Raw genomic sequence first — 13,138 nt, 5'->3', positions numbered from 1 at the left:
CTCAGAGGAGGCGCCAGGACACAAGTGAAAGGATTAATACCCTTCCCACCTGTTTTGACTGTGGCATACAAGGTCACTTTAAAAGGGAGTGCCCTCGCTCTAGGGCCAACACGGCTGGACTTAAGCACAGTAAAAATAAAAGAGGCCGTGGAAGAGGGGGAGGTGGTCATAAAGGATACCAATACTGTAGTGTCACTAGTGACAACCACACCTCCCAGATAAAGGATGCCGAGGGGCTGTGGCTCCTTGATTCAGGTGCATCAACGCATATAGCCAACACAAACCAACAATTTAAGGTTTTACACCCACTCAAGTCCTCAGTAAAAGTTGCCACTGGGGACAAGGCAGAGGTAACTGGGGAAGGCGTGATCAATGTGCCTGGTATAGGAGATGTCACAGGGGCACTGTATGTTCCCTCAATCAAGAACAACCTTTTAAGCATCTTAAAATTGACTGAGGATAAAAATGTAAAACTGGTTTTTGAGAAGTGTGGAGGTTATGTTTCCGAAAATGGGGGTGTTGTTGGCAATATTGTAAAAATCAACAATTTGCCTTATTTTTCCCCAAAAGCACAGGTCAAAAGGCACAAGAAACCTAACAAGAGGGCTCAGGGAGCTAACGCCCAGATAGAGCAGAAAGCTTCTGTGCCAGTCCCCAGGTTGTCCAAACTCAAGGACCCTGGACCTAAAACCAATGAAGCTTTTAAACCAGCTCCTAGGACATCCAAAGCCATTAAGGCTGAGCCCATTAAGGTCACAACTCCTCAGCCAATCCTGAGGAACTCTAAGGTGACCATTAATCCAGTGCCTACTCTCATTACTGAACAGACCAAGGCTTGTAATGGTAAGATACATAAGGTTGACAAAGTATGCATGGGTAAACCTTTACATTTGGATTGTGCTCATATATTACACCGCAGGCTCGGCCATGCCAGCTTCCCGGTTATTAAGAAAATGCAAGATTTTTCTGATGGGCTTAAGATAAAGAATTGTAATACCTATTTGGAATGTGCCATCTGTAAGGCAGCAAAATCTAAAACTGCTGCTATACCTAAGGTCTCTTCCCGTCGTGCAAGGTACCCTTATCAGCTGGTACACATGGATTTGGTTGGTCCTTTTAGACCCTCCCTTGGTAGGGGGCATTATTTTTTAACGGTAGTAGATGATTACTCTCGTTATGGCCATGTATTTATTTTAAAGGACAAAACTGAAGTCTTTACCAACTTCAAATATCTTTACAACCAGATCCAAACGCAACACAAGGTGTGCATCGCTCAGGTGCAGAGTGATAGGGGGACTGAGTTTACATCCAAGACTTTCGAAAAGTGGATGAAGGAGAGAGGTATCCTCCATTTTAAATCATCCCCTCGAACTCCGTCCGAGAATTGTATTGCAGAAAGGAGAAATGGAGTGCTGCAGAATGTCATGAACTGCCTACTTGCAGATGCTGACATGAGCCCAGTTTTTTGGGCAGAAGCGGTCAAAATGGCTAATTATCTAGTCAACAGGATGTGGAGTAGTGCCATTAACCAAACCCCATACTTCCTGGTCCATGGAAGGAAACCTAGCCTCTCACACCTGAGAATTTTTGGTTCCTATGCCTGGGTCCATATTCCCAAGCACCTCAGAAGAAAGGGGGGCAAGGCATCAAGGAGGCTCAGATTTATAGGTTATGCAACTGGCAGAAAGGCCTCTAGGTTTGTAGATAAAAATAACCTTGTCATTGTCTCTAGATCAGCTTCCTTTGAGGAGGGGTCAAATTGGTCAAAAATTCATTCCAATGAACCCGGTTATTCCCCTATTAGAAGCGACACTGAACAAGCAGCACCACCTGAAGAGGATGAACCAACAAACTCCAAGCAACTGACCAGCGAAGATCCAGATGGTGATGAATCCCTACCTGACTCTGACGATTCAGACAAGGAATCCCTGGGTGACTTCACACCTCCTGCCTCACCTAAATGACCATATCTTCGCAGCGCCTGGGACAGAGGCCCGCCCCATTTTGATTGGAAAGATACCTCCGGCAGCTCCAATTCTGACACCGATGCTCCGGATGACAATGATGATGGTGAGTGGCAATTTCCCAGACGGTCAAAACGCTCCAATAAAGGGGTGCCACCCAAAAGGTTGGACATTGGCTGTGTTGCCTCGGTCAACAGTGTTACCATGGCCCCTAAAACGTACTCAGATGTCCTCCAGCTTCCCGAGGAAGAACAGCGCAGGTGGAGGGTGGCAATGGAGCGGGAAATGGACAGTCTCAAAAAATTGAAAGTCTTCATCCCCATGGAAGTCCCCAAAAAGAGAAAAGCAATTGGCACCCGTTGGGTCTACAAGGTCAAGCCAATGCCCAACAACAAACTCCTCTATAAGGCCCGGCTGGTAGCACAAGGCTACGCACAGCGCTACTTGCAGGACTTTGATGAAACATACTCCCCCACCGTGAGAGCGGAAAGTGTGAGGGCTGCTTTGGTCACCGCAGCAGCACATGGGGAACACATTTTTCAATTTGATGTGCAAACTGCTTATTTACACGCACATCTAAAACAAGATATTTACGTCAGAGGTGCCCCCGGATTTCAATGGCAGGAAGGCCACACCTGGCTTCTGAAGAAAAGTTTGTACGGCCTCAAACAATCAGGCAGACTATGGTACAAATGCCTGACTAAAACTCTCAAATCACTGGGTTTCCATCCATCTCCAGCTGATAAATGTACCTTCACAAGGGATACCAAAGGGGGGCTGGAGAAAGTCCTAGTGTATGTCGATGATCTTTTATATATAGGGCCTGACAAGGGGGGAAGTATTATATTTGCCAGGACCCTACAAAAAAAGTTCACTCTAAAGTCTTTAGGATATGTGGACAAGTACCTAGGCGTACAAATCATCACTACACCAAAAGGTTTTGCTCTTTCCCAAAAGGAAAAGATAGAGGAACTCTTGGTGAAATGTAAAATGGAAGATAGCAAGCCAACGGCTATCCCAATGCAGACCGACTATTATGGATTGGCACACAAGGATAGACCAGAGTTCCAAAATAATACTCTATTTAGGTCAGTGATTGGCTCATTACTATATATAAGTAACTGGAGCCGTCCAGATATTGCCCTGGCCATAAACCTGCTATCTAGACAGGTGGAACATCCTACCCAGTTCCACTGGTTGGCCATTAAAAAGCTATTAAGGTATCTCAAGACCACAGCAGATTACGTGCTTCGCTTGGAACCTGAGAATAGAGACAAGGCCCAATTAAAATGCTTCGCGGATGCGGACTGGGCCGGAGATACCAAGACACGTAGGAGTACTTCGGGTTTCTTGGTACTATTAAATGAGACACCCATCCATTGGCATGTGGGGCAACAGAAATTTGTTTCGTGCTCCACCGCTGAGGCCGAATATGCATGCTTATCAGAGGCAGGGAACGATCTGATATGGTTTGATGCCTTAATTTCTAGCATCTGGACACCACCGACTTTGCCCATCCAAATTATAGAAGACAAAACCGGGGCCATAGGCATTGCCAAAGCCTATGCGGTGGGAAAAAGGTCCAGACATATTGATATCCGCTATCAAAATGTTAGGCAACTAGTAGAGATGGGATTTATATCTTTATCACATTGTCAGACCAAATATCAAACAGCTGATATTTTCACAAAACCTCTACCAGCAGATAGGCACAAAGATCTGTGTAAAAAGTTATGTCTCACAGGGTAAAATCTGTTGTGCATTGCATTTGTATGTTTGCATGCCATTGGCTCGCAAGGAGGGGAACTGTCAAGTATTTGCAAGCCATTGGCACATATATCATACAGACACTAGTGGAGGCAGAAAGTGCCCCCACCCCTATGTGGAGAGGAGGGGCTTACACTGAGTATAAAACCCCCTCTAACCTCTCCACCATGCTCTCTTTTACGTTTGTTCTCCATGAGACATGATCTTTGATAGGGGTAGTCACACACGCTGTGTGCCCCCTATCCTAATGGATATCAAGACAGCCTTTGTATATAGTTAATATGTTTTGTTATATGAATAAATACATTTATCACATTTATTCATGCATCTGCCTTTGGACTCTTCTATGCTCCTGGGTGTTTCTACGATCCCAATTTCCACACTTTACTTTAATAATAATAATTTTATTGTTGTTGTACGTGTATACACAGTATACCCATACAACGAAATTCACTTAACACCCAAAGACTAGGTCAAACACACATAACAATCCTCAAACACACTCCCACCCACCAGAATTCCCCACCCCTAAACCACCCAAACATCCACACAACAGACCAAATAATGCTGTCTAACAGCTCACTGATGGTGGGCCTTTAGTTCATTGTTGAGTGCAATTATAGCTCTGGGATAAAAACTATTCAGAAAACGTGTGGTCCGAGTTTTAATTGTTCTGTATCTCCTGCCAGAAGGCAACAGTCCCAAAAGATTGTAAGCAGGATGGGAAGAGTCTCTGAGAATGTTATGCCACTTCAAGGAGACATATGGGCTTGTTGATCACGTACCTGGCTCCCTGCCACATGGCTGCAGCCCTGCCCGAGCTACTCAATGTTATCGCTGCGGTGGCGGTTGATACCCCCAGACTTATGGTCATGGGGGATTTTAACCTGCCATCCATGGGTGAGGCATCTGAGGTGTCTCAGGAGTTCATGGCTTCCATGACGGCCATGGACCTGACCCAGCTAATTCATGGCCCTACGCAAGGGGGGGGGGGGGCGGGAAACACACTGGACCTGGTTTTTGTCTCTGGACAGTGGTTGAGTGATCTTGAGATAGGGGACATAGTCATTGAGCCCTTGTCATGGTTGGATCACTCTCTCCTTCGCCTTGACCTTCGAACCGCGAAACCCCGCTGCAGGGAGGCGGAACCGGTAAGATGGTACCGCCCCAGGCTCCTGATGGAACCTGATAGGTTCCAGATGGAGTTTGGGCCAATCCCCCGCCTCGACTGGAGACCTAGTGGCCGCCTGGGATAGGGCGGCCGCTGGAGCTCTGGATCGAGTCGTGCCTTTGCGGCCTCTGACCCGACGCCGTTCTTACCTGGCTCCTTGGTTTACCGAGGAGCTGAGGGAGATGAAGTGCTGGAAAAGACTCCTAGAGAGTAGTTGGAGGGCTAGTTTTTCTGAATTGGACGGGACACTGATAAGATCTCATATTAAGAATTACCTAGTGGCGATAAAAGCAGCAAAATGTACCCATTTTGCTGCTCTTATTGCATCATCAGATAATCGCCTGGCCACCCTGTTTAGGGTGACCCGCTCCCTGCTCCACCAGGAAGTGCGGGAAGACCCCTTGGAGGGAAGAGCCAAGGATTTTGTTCAATATCTGCATGACAAAATCACTCAGATTCGGGAAGGTCTGGACTCCGACTGGGTAGGTCCAGCGAGGGTGATGGAGGCAGGTCTTGAGAATGTTATCTGGGACGAGTTTGATCCTGTGACCGAAGATGACGTGGACAGGATTCTGGGTAGATTGAACGTGACCACATGTTTGTTGGACCCGTGTCCCTCCTGGTTAGTACTGGCTTCCCGGGAGGTGATACCAGGCTGGCTCCAGGAGATTATAAATGCTTCATTGGATGAGGGTGCCTTCCCCACCACCTTGAAGGAGGCGGTGGTGAGGCCTCTCCTCAAGAAGCCTTCCCTGGACCCGGCAGTATTGGCTAATTATCGTCCAGTCTCCAACCTTCGCTTTGTTGCGAAGGATGTTGAAAGTGCGGTTGCGCGACAGATTCCCCAGTACCTGGATGAAACGTCGTATCTAGATACGTTCCAGTCAGGTTTCAGGCCTGGGTACAGCACGGAAACGGCATTGGTCGGGTTGGTGGATGATCTCTGGAGGGCTCGGGACAGGGGTTGCTCCTCTGTCTTGGTCCTGTTAGATCTTTCAGCGGCTTTTGACACCATCGACCATGGTATCATGCTGCACCGGTTGGAAGAGTTGGGGGTGGGAGGCACCGTACTACGGTGGTTCTCCTCCTTTCTCTCTGATAGGTCTCAGTCTGTGTTGACAGGGGGGCAGAGGTCGACCCCGAGGCCCCTCATATGTGGGGTGCCGCAGGGATCGGTCCTCTCGCCCCTTTTGTTCAATATTTATGTAAAGCCGCTGGGTGAAATCATCCGTGGTTTCGGGGTGAAGTACCATCAGTATGTTGATGACACCCAGTGTACATCTCCACCCCCGACCACCCCAACGATGCCCTTGAAGTAATATCCCGGTGCCTGGAGGCCATACGGATCTGGATGGGGAGGAACAGGCTCAGACTGAGTGGCTGTGGTTTCCGACGTCCCAATATAGTCAGCTGATGCCATCGCTGACTATTGGGGGCGAATCATTGGCCCCCACGGAAAGAGCTCGCAACTTGGGCGTCCTCCTGGATTCACGGCTGTCTTTAGAAGAGCACTTGATGGCCGTGACCGGGAGGATTTTTCATCAGGTCCGCCTGATCTGCCAGTTGCGTCCCTTTCTAGATTGGGATTCCCTACACACAGTCACTCATGCCCTCGTCACCTCTCATCTGGACTATTGTAACACTCTCTACATGGGGCTCCCCTTGAGGTGCACTCGGAGGCTCCAACTGGCACAGAGTGCGGCCGCGTGGGTGGTTATGGGAGCAACGTGGAGCTCCCATGTAACACCTCTCCTGCGCGAGCTGCACTGGCTCCCGGTGGTCTTCCGGGTGCGCTTCAAGGTTTTGGTTATCACCTTTAAAGCGCTCCATGGCTTAGGACCTGGTTATCTACGGGACCGCCTGCTACCACCAATAGCCTCTCACCGGCCAGTACGCTCCCATAGAGAGGGGCTCCTCCAGGTGCCCTTGGCCAAACAATGTCGACTGGCGGCCCCTAGGGGGAGGGCCTTCTCTGTGGGGGCACCTACTATCTGGAACGAGCTCCCCCCAGAGATACGGAGGATCCCGGATCTGCGCACCTTCCGTCGCGCGCTTAAAACTTTTTTATTTCATCAAGCTGGCCTGGCCTAAATCTTCTCCCCTTTTAAATATAAATTTTAAATACAAATTTTAATCTGTTTAAATTATGGGGTATTTTAAATTCAGCCAAATTATTTAATTCATTTTTAATCTATTTTAAATTTTTGTATTTCTGTGTTTTATCGTCTGGCTGTTCACCGCCCTGAGTCCATCGGGAGAAATTTAATAAAATAGAATAGCTCCCTTGCTTTTACTTACTTAATACTTCTTCTTTCTCCTATTTTCCCTAAAACAACAATTCTTCGAGATGGGTTGGGCTGAGAGAGTGTGACTGGCTCAGCTGGATTTTCATGCCTAAGGCAGGACTAGAACTCACAGTCTCCTGGTTCCTAGGCCAGCACCTCCAGCACTAGCCTAAACCAGCTCTCTGTGAGATTTTAACCTCCAATTAATTACTTGAGGTGCTTATGACAACCAAAAGATGTACATATTTCTAAATGGAAAATGGTTGAATGAATTGAATTCTTATACCTCCTTTCCATTTCATCTAATAATAATAATAAAAAAAATTGTTAAAGAGAATTCCATCAAAATAATTCAATCCAAGAGGCACTGCATGCCTGCAGGGAGATGTGATTGCACTGAACTGAAAGGAGCCCCAAAACAATCTGTCCATTGCAACAAACTGATATTCATATCCTGCCATACCTTATCACATTTCAACCACCCTGAAACAAAATAGAGATCTGGGTGCGGCCTCCTAAGTGCATGTAACACTCAGTCCTCATGTTTCCCCCCAGGATACAGATACAGATTAACAGAGTTGGAAGGGACCTTATAGGTCAGTGATGGCTAACCTTTTTGCCACTGCGTGCCAAGAGTGGGGGGAGGGTGTCACTCACGCGCATGCCCACACCCATAATTCTATGCGCCCCCCCCCGTGCATGTGTGTGCAACCACCACCCCTGCCCTCCCCCCACTTTTGGCATGCAATGGTAAGGTAGGCCTGTTTTTCGCTCTCCCCCAGGCTCCAGAGCCTTTCTAGGAGGCTGGGGAGGGCAAAAATGGCCTTCCCCACTCCACCAGACGACCTCCGGAGGTTGGAAATAGCCTTTTTCCTCATTTCCAGTGGGCCCCAAAGGACCGAAAATCAGTTGGCTGGCGCACGTATGCACGCCGGAGCTGAGCTCACGTGCCCACTGATATGGCTCTGCATGCCACCTGTGGCACGCGTGCCATAAGTTCGGCATCATGTTTATAGGTCATCTAGTCCAACCCCCTGCTCAAGCAGGAAATCCTACACCATTTCTGACAAATGGCATTCCATTTTTTTTCAATGTCTCAAGTGATGAAGCTCCCATAACTTCCAAAGGCAACTTCTGTTCCATTGGTTGATTGTTTTCACTGTCAGAAAGTTCCTCCTCATTTCCAGGTTGAATCTCTCCTTGGTCAGTTTCCATCCATTATTCCTTGTCTGGCCTTCAGGTGCTTTAGAAAACAGCTTGACCCCCTCCTCTCTGTAGCAGCCCCTCAAATATTGGAACACTGCTATCCCCTGGTCCTTCTCTTCACTAGACTAGCCATGCCCAGTTCATGTAACCGTTCTTCATATGTTTTAGTCTCCAGTCCCCTAATCATCCTGGTTGCTCTTCTCTGCACTTTTTCTAGAATCTCAACATCTTTTTTATAGTGTGGTGACCAAAACTGGATGCAGTATTCTAGGTGTGGTCTTACTAGGGCTTTATAGAGTGGTACCTCACTTGATCTTGATTGTATCCCTCTGTTAATGCAATTTAGGATTGCATTGGCTTTTTTAGCTGCCGCTGCACACTACTAACTCATATTTAGCTGGTTGTCCACTAAGACTCCAAGATCCCTTTCCCAGTCACTGCTATTAAGGGAACACTTATGGGGCAAAACCACAAGTCAGGTTGGCATATTTTCAATCAAGAAGAGGTTTGCTCTTCTCTGGGCACAAGCCGGCTTTCCTGAGACATGGCATAAAATATCATGGATGAGCTTGGCCTTGTTATGCATCATCCTGGCATTCAAAAGCAAGTCAGAATTCAGAGCCACAAAAGATCTTGCAGTCAGGTACTGAGAGTAGAAACCGAGCTCCATAAAATAGGAATAATAATAAATAATAATAATAATAATTTTATTTCTATACCGCCCTTCTCCCAAAGGACTCAGGGCAGTGTACAGCCTAATTAAAAAACAGAATAAACATCAATTTAAAATAATTTAAAAATATTAAATAAATTTGGCTTAATTTAGAACCCCAAAAATTTAAAACATCCAATTTAAAATTATATTGCTAACCCAGCCTGGCGGAACAATAGGGTCTTGAGTGCTCAGCGAAATACCCGGAGGTCAGAAATCTTACAAATTTCCGGGGGCAGTTCATTCCATAGGGCTGGGGCTCCCACAAAGAAGGCCCTCCCCCTGGGTGTCGCCAGCCGACATGACTTGGCCGATGGCCCCTTGAGGAGACCCTCTCTGTGGGTCTGTGGGAGGTTATTGGTGGCAGAAGACGGTCTCGAAGGTACCCTTGTCCTATGCCATGGAGTGCTTTAAAGGTGGTAACCAACACCTTGAATCGCACCCGGAAGACCACTGGGAGCCAGTGCAGCTCGCGCAGGAGGTGTGTCACGTGGGCGCAATGGGTAGCACCCATAACCGCCCGCGCGGCCGCATTCTGGACCAGTTGGAGCCTCCGAGTGCTCTTCAAGGGGAGCCCCATGTAGAGAGCATTACAGTAGTCCAACTGGGAGGTAACAAGGGCATGAGTGACTGTGCGCAGGGTGTCCCGATCCAGAAAGGGCTGCAACTGGCGAATCAGGTGGACCTGATAAAAGCCCCCCCTGGCCACGGCCGTCATATGTTCTTCTAAAGACAGCCGTGCGTCCAGGAGGACACCCAGATTGCGAGCCCTCTCTGTGGGGGGCAAAGATTCACCCTCAATAGTCAGCGATGGCACCTGCTGACTATATTGGGACGCCGGGAGCCACAACCACTCGGTCTTGGATGGGTTGAGCCTGAGCCTGTTCCTCCCCATCCAGATCCGTACGGCCTCCAGGCACCAGGACATCACTTCAAGGGCATCGTTGGGGTGATCCGGGGTGGAGATGTACAGCTGGGTGTCGTCAGCGTACTGATGGTACTCCACCCCAAAACCACGGATGATCTCGCCCAGCGGCTTCACATAAATGTTGAACAGGAGAGGCGAGAGGACCGACCCTTGCGGCACCCCACATATGAGGGGCCTCGGGGTCGACCTCTGTCCCCCTGTCAACACAAACTGCGAGAGGTCGGAGAGGAAGGAGGAGAACCACGGCAGAACGGTGCCCCCTATTCCCAACCCCCTCAACCGCCGCAGCATGATACCATGGTCGATGGTATCAAAAGCCGCTGAGATGTCTAATAGGACTAGGACAGAGGAACAACCCCTGTCCCGAGCCCTCCAGAGATCATTGAATAGATTCAAAAGCTTTCAAAAGAATGGCTCATCCTCTGCATATCATCATCGGGGTGATCCTGCTATCCCCTCTAACTCAAACCCCCAGTTCTCCCTTTCATGCTAAGGTATAGCATAGCAGTGTTCCAATATTCGAGGGGTGCCACAAAGAAAAGGGGGTTAACCTATTTTCCAAAGCACCACAAGACAAGATGAGAAGCAATGGATGGAAAGTAACCAAGGAGAGAAGCAACCTAGAAATAAGGAGAAATTTCCTGACGGTGAGAACAATTAATTGGTGGAACAACTTGCTTTCAGAAGCTGTAGGTGCTCCATCACCTGACTGGGCAGCCCTTTGTCCAGAACGATTTAGGGTCTCCTGCTTGAGCAGAGGTTGAACTAAAAGACCTACAAGGTCTCTTTGAACTTTGTTATACTTTTATTCCTTTATTCTGTATGCATTATTAATGCACCTTCTCTCCAAACAAGAAACATACTCTTTCTGACAACTACCCAAATACACCAGGAACACAGTGATACCCAACCACCTCTTTCAAGATCTTGGCAGTCTTGGGAAGGGAATCGCACACAACCTCAGAGATGTGAAGGCCAAAGAGCCCCACAACCATGGAGGGCATCCACACAACCAGAAGAAGGGAAACCATGTCCCTTCAAACCAGTTTTTTTGGTTTATTTATTTATTATTCAAACTTCTATACCGTCCTTCTCCTTTCGGGCTCAGGGCGGTGAACAGCCAAAATAAAAACATTTATACATAAAGTTACAGTTAAAATAAATTTAAAATAATTAAATAGATTTGGCCCGTAATTTAAAACTTATCAATTTAAAATCCGTATCAAATTTTAAAACCAACCATAAAATCAAGACAGACCAGCTAACTGAAAAAAATAAGTTTTTAGGGCCCGATGAAAAGTCCGGAAGTCGGAGATCACTCGTATCTCTGGGGGTAGATTGTTCCAAAGGGTAGGTGCCACCACAGAGAAGGCTCTCCTCCTGGGGGTCGCCAGCCGGCATTGTGTGGCAGACGGCACCCTGAGGAGGCCCTCTCTGTGGGAGCGAACTGGTTGGTGGGAGGCTATTGGTGGCAAAAGGCAGTCCCGTAAGTACCCCGGCTCTGGTTGGCTTTGTCAAGGAATTGGTGTCAAGGAAAAAAATCTATTGGCCCTATATCTTTTTCCATATTTATGCAATGATACAACCCAAAAACATTCAGTGTCCTCAGTCTAGAGTGGCACCAAACTCCATAAGTCTGGGTGATCTTACTCAGCCGTCTCTGGAGAAAAGATACCATGTTGAAGGACAGCAGAAGTCAACAACAATACTGTGTCTTCCTCCAGCATCATTTTCTGGACATGTCCTGACAGGACACATCATAATCACTAGATTATGCCCTCAAGGGTGTATCTGTAAAGTTTCACTAGCATGCTCTACTCCAGCTTCCTTTCTGCAAATGGAGCCAAGGAAGAAGTTCAGGATCCCCAGAGGAAAAGATGCTTCTCACTGTAATTATCACCATCCTACTCTTTGACATGTATTTATCCTGCCTTTGATGTAAAAAAATCAGACTGAAGCATCAGAAAAGGATAAATGTTTCAGGTCACTCTCTGTGATGTATGAATTTTAGGACAGGCAGGGGCTGTGCTGTTAAATGTACCCTTCTTTCCTTCCCAGGTGAAGCTTGGTTGGTCTCTGTTTCAACCAGGAAAAGCACTGGCTCTTGTGAGAAGGCCTTTAATTCTTCAACTCTTGTTTTCAAACAGGAAGGGGATTGATTCGGTTCCATGAATTATGAACCTCCTGCTTCTGTTTCTGATGCTACTGTTGTTCCAGCCAACCTCTGGGAAGCTTAGAGTGAAATGTCCACTGACTCTGGAACACCAAGATGGAGAAAAACCATGGAGCTATTACAGACCAGGAGACCATCTCATTAGTATAGTCATCACTGCAACAAAAATATCTCCTATAATGTTCCTTTTCAATGCAGCTCCTTCCAGTCAATCTCACTCGTAAGTCATTCAGGATAACGGAGTTGCATTCCCTCCATTTATAATTACTTTGTTTTGCTCTCCTTATTAAACTTGTTCTTTATACTGCAACACATGTTCTGTCTAATTTCTTGATTCATTTTTGATTCCCATGCTTTCTTTGTCTTATTTTGGGGAAGAGATTCAAATACAAAGATGGTACAGAAAAAAAAAATCTGAAAGAAGTCCACAATATTTACCTTTCCCTGATCAATTTTGAATTCATGACTTGAATACTGACTTTTGCTGAAATTAGTTATTATTATAGATTTCCTCTGCCCAGTTCATTTCAAATGTAACTATTTTTTGACATTTACTTCTGATCCTTATAGAAATACAGGATGACTTATTTTGAGAATTGGCTTCTGAGTCACTTTTGAAACATCCTCTTCCTTTTATGGTGGTTCTACTTTAACTATTCAATTATTTCAAAATCTAGATACTGGACAGGAGTTTATCTATTGTACGTTCAAAAGTGCTGTGCTTTATTTCCATTAGTCAAGAAAAATGATAAAAAAATATAAAATATATTTTGCTATTGATAAGGATGGTGATGATAAAATGAACATTTTTTTACAGTAAAATATCTTCTGATCAGTCTAAACTCCTACGCTTGATTTTCGCTATTCAAGTGGTCAATAAGAATTCCCAACTCCTGCGCAATCTCACACTTGGCTACAACATCTATGACAAC

General features: G+C 46.6%; 1 long non-coding RNA gene across 1 annotated transcript; it reads left to right on the top strand.

Annotated features, from left to right (window-relative positions):
• Nucleotides 1–11,836: 11,836 nt before the first annotated feature.
• On the top strand, nucleotides 11,837–12,515 carry LOC132710355 (uncharacterized). Its single transcript, XR_015731985.1, has 2 exons — nucleotides 11,837–11,922; nucleotides 12,181–12,515. It is a non-coding gene; the product is annotated as an uncharacterized LOC132710355 (long non-coding RNA).
• The last annotated feature ends 623 nt before the right edge of the window (nucleotides 12,516–13,138 follow it).

This window comes from Pantherophis guttatus, chromosome 2, assembly GCF_059756535.1.
Source record: "Pantherophis guttatus breed Tessera chromosome 2, ASM5975653v1, whole genome shotgun sequence".
NCBI classification, from domain to species: Eukaryota; Metazoa; Chordata; class Lepidosauria; order Squamata; family Colubridae; genus Pantherophis; species Pantherophis guttatus.
Note: the sequence above shows the minus strand (reverse complement) of the source record. Positions and strands in the feature narration are given on the sequence as shown.